Raw genomic sequence first — 10,009 nt, forward strand, 5'->3', positions numbered from 1 at the left:
GAGAGAGAGAGGTCTTCTGTCCATTGGTTCACTCCCCAATTGGCTACAGCAGCTGGAGCTGCGCTGATCCAAAGCCAGGAGCCAGGAGCTTCCTCTGGGTCTCCCACTCAGTGCAAGGCCTTGGGCCATCCTCTACTGCTCTCCCAGGCCATAGCAGAGAGCTGGATCTGAAGTACAGCAACTGGGACTCGAACTGGTGCCCACATGGTATGCCAGCAGAGCTCCAGCCCCTCTCCACATTCTTTTATAAGTTGGAGACATTGTGTGTGTTTGTAAAATACTAATAAATACTCAAAATGTCTCCACAAAAAAAAGTTTAAATCAGAGAAAGACATGTGCCCTATGGAAAGAATGCCATGCTAAAATGTGTCAAGTGAAAATTAGGAGCCCTTGCACCTTGCAGACCACAGGCTTTCCTGGACCTAAGTGCTTACAAATTAGTTTTTTAAAGTTTATTTTAGTTGATCTAAAAGTATACAAACAAAATGGGGCAGGAGTGGTGGCAAGTTTTCTAAATTGTTTTAGAAAATGCAATACTGCACAGGGTTAATTGATGATCTAGTTAAAGAAAGGACTGTGTGTACAAAATTATCCACACTGTGAGAGAGAGTTCATAGATGGAAAAGTTGTAACAACGTTATGTCACACTGCAGGGCTTCTGGTGGATTAGTACTCAGATTGCACCTTACTGAGATTCCCTCTTTCAGGAAAGGTAAGAATTGTACTTCATAACTGCAGAGGGAGCAGTAATTAAACCGGATTTTATTGACAAGTAACACAGAATGATTCTGTAATGAAGCAAGTGGTAGGCCCCATCAAGTTTGCTTATTTAAAAAAGTATTCCCCAATTGTGTAATGCCTATTAAGTGTGTGATGGAATTTAAAGTATAAGTTTTATTGAGTGATTACATATACATCCTGATTCCTAGCACACTATTTACTACAGCTGTTTCAACGGCCAGTCTTTTAATAAGAGAATTCAGGAGAAGCTTCACTTCTGGGTGGAAAGAGAAATAAAGGCTGGTCCTTAAAGAAATTATGCCATTTTATTTTCACAGTATCAGTATCAGGTTGATAAATTCCCTTTATTATTATGAATTCTGAAGCAGACAAGACCACATCATCATCTGGGGCATTCAAAATCTACTTGTACAATTCATATTAGTAATAATAGCCAACTGAATGAAAGTTTGATAGTCAGAGTCTTATGATTAAAACATGGACGTGGTTGGGGCCGGTGTTTGGTACAGTGGTGAAAACGCTGCATGCAACCCCTGCACTTCATATCAGACTGCCTGGTTCCAGGCCCGGCTCTGCTTCTGATCCCAGTCTTCTGCTAATATGCACCCTGCGAGGCAGCAGATGATGACTAAAAGTAGTTGGGTCTCTGCCATACAATGTGGCAGACCCGAACTGGGTTCCAGGCTCCCAGCTGTTGTGGGCATTTGGGAGTGAACCAACAGATGGAAGATCTCTGTCTATATCTCTGCCTTTCAAATAAGTAAAAGCAAATAAATAAAACTTTAAAAAACATTAACTTCTTTAAGAAGATGGACATGTCAGGTATCAAAGGATGGTATTAGATACATACTTTTCAGACTATTTGCAATTAATCTTCAAAACAAAAAATCATTTCTTAATAAAAAGTAACATACTGGGGCTGGTGTAGTGGTGTAGCACTGGCATCCCATACGGGCACTGGTTCAAGACCTGGCTGCTCCACTTTTAATCCAGCTCCCTGCTAATGTGCCTGGGAAAACAGTGGAGGTGGCTTGGGTTCCTGGACACACATAAAAATTTAAAAGAAGTTCTTAGCTCCTGGCTTCAGATCAGCCCAGCTCCGGCCATTTGGGGAGTAAACCAGCAGATGGAAGATCTTTCTTTCTCTCTCTCTCTCTCTCTCCTTCTCTCTCTCTCTAACTCTGCCTTGCAAATAAATGAATAAATAAATATTTAAAAAAGTAACATACTGTGAACTCTTTATCATCTATTTACAAAAATAATAATTGAGAAAGTGAAAATCCAATTCAACACAAATAATATTCTCCACAACTTCATTTCACATGTTCACTCAACTACTCATAAGCAACTTGATGATAAAATTATTTAATAAATTCCATGAGTATTCAGTAAGCTTCTTCATGTGCCAGGCACTTTTGCTAGGCATCAAAGATCAGATTATGGACAGAATACTGTTGTCACTATCAAAGAGCTTCCTGTCTAGTAACGGAGAGAAACCACAGGCATCAGCAAATGTGTGGTATGTAGTATGGTTATAATAGAACCATGCATATTCTTTTTTTTTTAAATTACCTGTTCATTTTATTTGAAAGGCTGAGTGACAAAGAGTCAGGGAGACAGAGGGCCATCTTCTATCCACTGGGTCACTCCCCAAATGCCCACAACAAGCCAGGGCTGAGCCAGGCCAAAGCCAGGAAACAGGAACTCCATCAGGGACTCCTATGTGCATGGCAGGGATCCAAGTACATGAGTACTTCCCAGGCCTCCCCAAGCCCATTGACAGGAAGCTGGATCAGAAGGCAGAGGCAGCAGAACTCAATCTCAGGCACGCGGGTATGCGATGTGATATAGGATGCAGGCACCCCAAGCGCTGGCATTGTACCACAATGCCAGCCCTGAAGTACGTATATCACAATACGCAAGTTTAAATGAAAGTGCTCAACTCAGCTCATCCAGTAACTAAATTTCTTTCTGGCTCATAAAATCTAGTTTAAAAGTATAAATCCAAGATAACATCAGGCTATTGATAAAAAATTTGCTTATGCTATGGATAGCAAATAACTCCTTATCTAAAAAAAAAAAAAAAAAACTCCTAAAAAATAGTCACCCCTTCTCAAGACATACAAGGAACAAAACGGAGTCGAAATCTGACAAAATGGACCAAACGCTATTCAAAGCCTTTGCATATGATTAACTTCTTCTGCCCTTACCAGAAACCTGCAAAGTAGATGTCACTAAGATCACCATCTGGTAGATGATATTAACTCGATGAAGGTCATAGATGGCAAAAGGAAATGCTGGGACTTGAACTAGAGGCCACGCTCTCAACCACCACACTAGACACCCTCTCTCTGAGCCTGGAGTTGATGATGGGGCCGCTAACACTGAGCATAATCTCATCGTCCTTACGCCAACCCTTGGAGAAGCATTCACTCTACTCACTTATCAGAGAAAACTCACATAGGGCAGCTTAGAAACTTGCCCAAGGTCACAGAGCCAGCGAGGGGTGGTGGGGGGAATGCACACTCAGGCAGCCTGGCTCCCCAGTGCTCCCAGGCCCTCCCAAAGAGTCAGTCTTATGCTCCAGAAAAAGGTCACACGATGAAATTTATTAAACAATTCAAACAAAGCTTTGTATGAGTCTTCCTGGAACACTGGGAACAGTGTGGAGGCACACGACAAGCATTTCTTTAAGACAGCATTTACATTTAAGTCACTTTTCAACTTCACTACTTTGAGCTGATCATAAACACATTTCTGCTCTTTAAAAAGAAATCTTTCTGTAGCAACTTGGCAGATTTCACTACAGGAACAGTCTATTCTTTAAAATTAAATTTAGTAACAACTTATTCTGGTTAGTCTGAAAGAGAAGGAGAAAATGAATTACTAAGAGGCCTTTCCTACACTTTAATATTTCAAAACATGTTTGGTTTGGCCTAATTTGAATCTTGTGGACAACCAGCCCAGAACTGGAATCAAAAAGGGTAATACCATTTGAAAACGGCTGGATTCTAAACAGCAACCTCAAAAGCCAATTCAGAGTAACTATTCATCAGATTCTTTACTTTTACCTCAAACTAAACATTAAAGGTGTTTAAAGGATTTTCATATAGGCAGGTATTTCTACTTTTGAGCCACTGACAACCAAGAAACCAAAATTAAAAAAAAATAAAATCCTATACAATAACATTGTTTAAAGAGCAATCAAGTACACAAAAGATGAATGAAAAATAATCCATATTTTTCCTATATCCTTAACACACTCCACTGTGTCCAGTGACTGAAAAATTAAAAAAAAAAAAAAAAAGTTCCCTGTTGTAATGCCTCTCAAGAACAGAGGTTAAGCTAAAGCCAAGCGTCAAACTGGATTTCCATCTCTCCTTGCTTTCCTCCAACAGGTTCAAAGACTTCCCAACCTTTCATAGTGAATTCATATTTTCCCAAAAGGGAACCCATGAAACTATCTAAAATAAAATTGCCAAGCAATGCCACTAAACAACCCGTCTTCCCTTCTGCTCTAACCGTGGATTCGAATTAAAAATGCCTTTTGCTTTGCCTATATGGAATAAAAGTTTAAACTTTGATGTAGAGGAGCGCGTACCCTTCAGCCAGTTCTACACTGTGCAGGTCACAGAGCCTATCGGATCACTTCGCTATCACCGCTCACTCAGCATCCAAAGGCCAGAAAGCATGCCATTACCAATTATTTCATAAGCATTCTAACGCCCGATGGTGCGAGGCTGGCAATACCTAGAAACACAGCGAGGCTGGCGAAGCAGGAGCCGAGGGGCGGAGGCAGCAGGGGAGGCACCACCGCGAGCCCACGCGGGACCCGGAGCCTCCGGCCCCCGGCCCGATCCCCGCCCTCCCCCAAAGTGGACCGGACCCCACCGGGTACTCACCCTTCAGCGCGAAAGTCGGCAGCGGGTCCAGCTCCGAGAAGGGTCGGGCGGCCTCGAGGGAGGGCCGGTCTGGGCCGCGGGCGGGGGCGCCGGTGCGTCACTCGGGCGCAGGACGGCGGGTCCCGCGGCTGCGAGCGGACCGAGCGGGAAACCGAGTCACGGCCGGCGAGGCGGTGGGGAGGCGGAGCGCCCCCTCCCTCATACGAGCCCCTGCCCCGGGGACGGAAAATAAAATCAGGGGAAATAATGGGCAAACAAATAAATCTCTCAGACGACCGGGAGCGAGGCACAGACTTTAATGCACAGGGGGGAGACGGAGCGAGGTCCGGAGGAGACACGGTGAGAAGTGGCCCCGGGTCTATCCCATGCCTTTGCGGTCCCCAAGCGGAGGAGGAGGCTTGCTGAGGGGAAGTTGCAGCGGCTCCCGAGGAGGAGGAGGAGGAGGAGGAGAAGGAGGAGGAGGAGGAGGAGGAGGAGAAGGAGGAGGAGGAGGAGGATGTTACACCGTAGCAAGTACAGACAGACAGCCATGGATCAGAGGGGCGCAGCGAGCAGGGGCGGCCGCGGCGGGGCCAGCGGCAGCGGGGCGGTAGCACCGCCTGCTCGGCTCGCTCGAGACATTTAATTGGATTGATGGGTTGTGCAGTGACTCACAGACTGTTTTACTGAGTCGTACAGCAGTCCCCGCCCCGCTGGACAGGGGAGATGCGGCGGGGACGGGCGGGGAAAGGGGCTGAGGGCGAGCCTGGAGGGGCGGAGGCGCCGGGGAGGGCGAGGCCTTGTAGGGGGCGGGGAGCTGAGCGGAGCCGCCCAACGGCGAAGCCCGCGGCTCCGACGGGCGTGGGAGCCGACCAATGGCGGCGCGGCTCGCGAGGCGGCTGGCTTCGCCCCTGGCCCAATGAGTCTTCTGAGGACACTGCCGCGAACCGGGCGGGGGAAGTGGAGTGGGGGGTGGGGTGAGGTGGGTGGACGCTGAAGTGGTGGTGTTGGGGGTGGAGGAGGGAAAGATGAGGCGCTGGAGAACGGCGGAGTCACTCTGCTCGCCCCTCTCCAGAAGTGCGCCTTCTGCCAATCCGAGCGCCGCGTGGGGGAGATGGACGTAAGCTCGTGGCCAATGAGGAGGAGGAGGCTGCCGCGGCGAGCCAGAGGGGACGACGCGGGCGGGCCTGGGCCCTCCCCGCGCCCCGCTGCGCGCTCCTCCCTCCCGCCGGGCCTGGGTCAGTCACGCAAATAGCAGTGTGAGGGCTGGGGTGGCGCGGGGGGTGGCGCGCGGCCCTACTGCTGGCTGCGTGACAGCTGTGGGGACTGGCTGTGCTGCCGGCTGCGCGCCGGCGGAGGCTGGCTCCTTCCTCAGCTTGCCGGCGGCGGCGGCGGCTACTGCTGCGCGCCCAGGGAGCCCCTGCGGCCAAACCCCACTCCAGGGGAGGAGGGGGCAGCCCGGTTGGGGTGAATCGGTTGGAACTTGGCCCACGTCCACGCGGTGCCCGCTCTGAGAGGCGGCTCCGCTGAGGTGCCGCGAGTTTGAGGAGGCTGGACGCCAGAGCACGGGAGGCTTGGCAGTGGCAGTGGCCTCCTGGCCTGCCGGCTTTCTGGGGCAGTCGGGGTGGAGTGTGCACAGCCTCGAACGGCGCCCAGATACTTGGCTTTCTGAGTGACTTTATTGAGTTGCTGCAACAGCCACTCCTACCCCTGGCCTGAGCGAAGCTGGGGGGACTTCGCTTCTCCAGTGGATGTGCACGCCTCAGCTTCCTCCCACGCCGCTCTTCCGCCTCTTCCTCACCTTGAACCCTGGTGGCCGTGCTGGGGAGAGCCCACTGCTCCGTGTCCTCGTGTCCTCGCTGCTGAGTCCCAGGAGCCATGGCGCTTCTCAGTGTCTTGGCTGCTGCCCAGCAATCATTTTACAGACCTTAACCCTTTCCACGCACTGCACTTGGGAGTAACGGCAGTCACCAGTAACCTGGAGGGAGATGCCTACAGAAGCACATATGCTAGAAAATCCCACCTCTTCCCCCATGCGATGCATTTCTGCACATTATTTGAGACTTAAGACTATCACTTCCTGTCAAGAAACCAAAGAAGGGCAGACCAGACGTTGCAACCGTATTCAAACCCACGGAGAACAGCCAAGATCCATTTTCCAAGAGACGGAGGACTAATTTAGGGTCTCGAAGTGAGCAAGATCATCTTGCCACATAGGTAACTGAAACCTCCGGTGGTGTGGAATCGGGAAGAGGATAGGAAGTGAACACAAAGCCTTCCTCTAGTCTTCCGTTGCCTTGATTGTTGTCATTTTAAGATACTGGTCCTTCCTCTGGCTTAGTTGTGCTCCTTCACCTGATTTTAGCCCCACTCTCTGATTTATCTGTGATCCTGAGTCCACTTAGAAAACTTCTTGTAGCACACACCTTGTGTGTGTGTTGCCTACCAACGAACTGAAAACTGCTTTGGGATTCTGCAGTGCAACAAAGCCAGTGTCCCCTTTTGGGTCTCGGTGATCCACAGAAGAGAGACAGTATTCCCTTAGCCAGATCACCCTGTGATAAGGTAAACAACTAGATCCCTGAAATGGGAAAAATCTCTATTTATAATAATGAGATATTAAACTACATGTAAGAATGCACACATGATTATCAACTACAAATATAATTTTAAAAAATCTAAAAAAGCAAGGTATGGCAATAAAAAGTTTCCTTTTTACTGTTATTTAGAGATATGATTATAATTGATTTCAGATTTTTAGCTCCTTATAAACAGTTTTGAGTATATATGAGGGTACTTTAAAAGGTTCCCGGGAAACATGAAATTAAAAGCTATGTTTGGGACAGATGTTTGTCTTAGTGGTTAGGATGTAGGTTCAGAAACCAGGACATTTGGCACAGTAGTTAAGGCGCTGCTTGTGGGGGCCGACATTGTGGCACGAGGGTTAATACACTGCTTTTGATGCCGGCATCACATTGAAGTGCTGGTTCAAGTACCAGCTGCTCTGCTTCCCACCCAGCTCCCCGCTAATATGCCTGGGAAAGCAGCAAGTAATGGCTCAAGTAGTTAGGTCCCTGCCACCAATTTTTGGGAGTAAAACAGGATAGTTTACTCTTTTTCTATCTGTCCCTCTCTCTGTGTCATGCTGCCTTTCAAATAAATAAATAAATCTTTAAACAGGTGGTGGTCCAGGTACTTGAGTCCCTGCCACCTACATGGGACACCTGGATTGAGTTAGTGGGTTCTGGGTTGAGCCTAGCCTGTCCCTAGCTGTCTCAGGCATTTGGGGAATGAACCAGCATATAGAAGATCCCTCTCTGTCTCTATCTCTGTTTCTGCCTTTCAAAAGAATTAAATAAATAAATATTTTAAAAGACAGAAAGACCCATGTCCCACATCAGAGTACTTGAGTGCCTAGACTTGATGTGTGAGGCCTGATCCAGCTCCTGATCAACTTCCTGCTAATGTGGGCCCTCAGAGGCAGGGAAGGCTCAAGTAGCTGGGCTCCTGCTACCCATGTCGGAGACCTGGATTAGGTTCCTGGCTCTAGGCTTCAGCCTGGCACAGCCCTAGACTTGGTGGGCATTTAGGGAGTGAACCGGCAGATGGGAACACTCTCTCTAATAAATAATTTTTATATTAAAAAAGGTGTTTACTTTGGTTCAAAAATTTTTGAAATCCAGGTTATGGTGCAGCAAGTTAAGCTGCTACTTGGGACACCAGCAAACCATGTCAGAGTTCAAGTCCCTGATACTCCATTTCCAATCTGATGTCCTGCTAATGCAGCTGGGAAGGCAGCTGAAGATGAACCAAGTGCTTAGGCCTCTGCCACCCACATGGGAGACCTAGATGGAGTTCCTGGCTCCTGGCTTCAGCCTGGTCCAGACCTGTCTGTTGTGGCCATTGGGTAATGAACCAGCAGATAGAAGGTTTCTCTCATTGTGTCTCTCCCTTTCTCTGTCACTCTACTTTTCAAATAAATAAATATTTTTTTAAAAAGTTTAAATACATGAATTTTTCATAATAGATTTTTTCATGAATTTTTTGAAGACTCTTCAATTTTTTTTGGCAGGAAAATAAACTTTTAACTTCATTCTCCATGAGCCTTTTGAAGTACCCTCCTAACTACCTACATGGAACAGGAAGCAAAAGCAAATCTATCACAGATAAAAGATTCAAACTAGACCTCACAGGATTCCTACATATACAACTTAGGCAAACATGAACTCACAATCCAAATTATAAAATAAATGAACAAAAAAGTCAGTGTGTGTAAGAGGTAGCAGAGGAGAGAAAAACAAACATAAACACAACACACAGAAGATTTTAATTCCAAATCTGAAAAAGAAGCGTTCAAGAAAATAGGCTCATTTCACTTATGAAAATATTTGCAAAAATTATAAATAAAATACCAGTGAACTAAATCCAACATGCTTACTCCACTAAATGAGAAGAAAGCTTGAAACTAATTTCCTTGTGTTTAGAATATTTGTGTCAAATAGCTACCTATCATGAAAATACAATAAATCAAGTAGAATTTATTCTAGAAATTCAAGTATGACTTAATATCAGAAAATCCATCAATGTGACTTACCTCAAAAAGACTGAGGAAAAAAAAGCATTTGAAAATGTGTGTTCATGGGAGACCCAGAAGAAGCTGGCTTCAGATCGGCCCAGCTTCAGCCATTGTGGCCAACTGGGGAGTGAACCATCGGATGGAAGACCTCTCTCTCTCTCTCTGCCTCTCCTCTCTCTGTGTAACTCTGACTTTCAAATAAATAAATAAATAAATATTTTTTAAAAAAGAAAGAAAATGTACATCACTTATTAATGATGATTTTTTCATAAAATTAGGGAAAGAAGTAAATATTCTTAACTTTATAAAGATCAAAAATGTATAGCAAGGATATTGCTTCATGGATTAACTTTAAACATATTCTGTTTAAGTTTGGGATCAAGATAAGCTTGTTAGCATTGTTTAACATGATATTGCTGAAAGTCCTGGCTAACAGAATAATATTATTTAAAGGAAGAAGAAGCTAAACAGAAGAATCAGAAGGAAACAAAACTGGGATTGTTTGCACTAATATGATCAACCACATAAAAACTCCCAATAGAAACAACAAGCTATTAGAAATAATGAGAGAGTTCAGCAAGATAACAGACATGTTGTTCTCTCCTTCTCTATAGTACTAGTTTTTTAGCAAGCACGTGGCCAACCAGAATAAAGATGTCAGTCAGCCTCCTTGCCATAGTCCAGGCTGTGGGTTATAAGCAGAAGTGGTATGTGCATCCTTAAAGAGAAAATGTGTGCTCTCAATTCTCTATCCTGCCATCTGGAATGCAGACATACTAGCTGGACATACTAGACAGCCATCTTTTTTTTA

The 10,009-nt window shown here is 46.0% G+C and overlaps 1 protein-coding gene across 2 annotated transcripts in view; it reads right to left on the reverse strand.

The window, feature by feature from the left end:
* Positions 1–4,749, reverse strand: part of SERTAD2 (SERTA domain containing 2) — a 124,769-nt gene extending 120,020 nt beyond the window's left edge. Inside the window, exon 1 of one of the 2 annotated variants that reach the window (XM_062209540.1) lies at positions 4,644–4,749. The gene's annotated coding sequence lies outside the window, so the exon portion shown is untranslated. The remainder of the gene's footprint in view (positions 1–4,643) is intronic. The other variant, XM_062209541.1, reaches the window with a different exon arrangement.
* Between the last annotated feature and the right edge of the window lie 5,260 nt (positions 4,750–10,009).

This window comes from Lepus europaeus, chromosome 13 (assembly GCF_033115175.1).
Source record: "Lepus europaeus isolate LE1 chromosome 13, mLepTim1.pri, whole genome shotgun sequence".
In the NCBI taxonomy this organism is placed as follows: Eukaryota; Metazoa; Chordata; class Mammalia; order Lagomorpha; family Leporidae; genus Lepus; species Lepus europaeus.